Below are 1,119 nucleotides of genomic sequence, written 5' to 3' on the forward strand. Positions count from 1 at the left end.
ATTTTGTAATCCCACTGAAGAGCAAAGAACAATAGCTCTAATTAGCATGAGAAAACAAAAAACTGAAGGATTCTGGTAGTTGTAGTCAAATGACGCCATAGTGAAAATGTCCTATTGCAGTGGGTGTGAGAGGCGGTTTATGGTTACAATCATGATTAGTTGTGATCTAAGTTGAAATTAATGAGCTTCGGAAACAGGAAGGCTGAAGTGGAGGACGCCGGGCAAATTGTCCTTGTGTGACCTTTATGGCAGTCAAAGGGCCACGAAAAATGATTTTGACTTGCCTATTCTCGAGAATTTCGTGATGCAAATGATCAGAGAATGACAGTTAAAAGCCTTAAAAGTCGAAAGTCGCGTTTGTAATCAAGTGTCACCTAACTACCGGCCTCTCACCTCAACTGTGCTATTGCGCAACTTTCATAATGTACATAGGATTGAAAGCCATTGATCTATCTACCGGCTTTTCTGTGACAGTGTAAATACATCAGATATCTTAGAAGCCCTATTTATCCCCTGGGGATTTTTTTTACTGCCGGATCCCAAGACCCCAAAATAGGAGGGTTTACTACAGAGAGTTTAGTAGGGCTGGGGGGGAGGGGGCTTATTTTCGTATAAATTTTTCTAGATGATCTATTCTTTTCTATTGTATCGTAATAGTTATTACCCTTCTGTTGTCCACTAAACGGGGGGAGGGGTTAAGTGGGGAGTTGCGGGCTAAGGGTGGGGGGGAGGGAGTAGTGGAGCTTTTAGTTAACGGTAAAAGTACTATTACATTCTCAGCCCCAATCTTTAAGCAATGGCAATTAGTTATCAGAGATAGTAGTTCAAATTAGGCTTTGGACCTGGCGGCTGGTGAAGCCAGGCATCCGTAAGTTGGATTTATTAAAATGTACAAACCTAAACAATTCATACATTACGTTGTTAGAGAGATTATGTTACTATGACTTTCAGTCAAATAAAAATACAAATTTGAATAAACGCCAGTGTGTGCATAACGGACCTCTTTTTCGGGCCTCCATTTACAATAATGATTCTAGATTCCATATCTTAGTGGATCTTTAGTGCATACTCGTAACATTGCCACTAGATACACAATATAGCAATTTCTTTTTTCGTTTT

This window comes from Pavona decussata, unplaced genomic scaffold, assembly GCF_977016875.1.
Source record: "Pavona decussata unplaced genomic scaffold, jaPavDecu1.1 SCAFFOLD_260, whole genome shotgun sequence".
NCBI classification, from domain to species: Eukaryota; Metazoa; Cnidaria; class Anthozoa; order Scleractinia; family Agariciidae; genus Pavona; species Pavona decussata.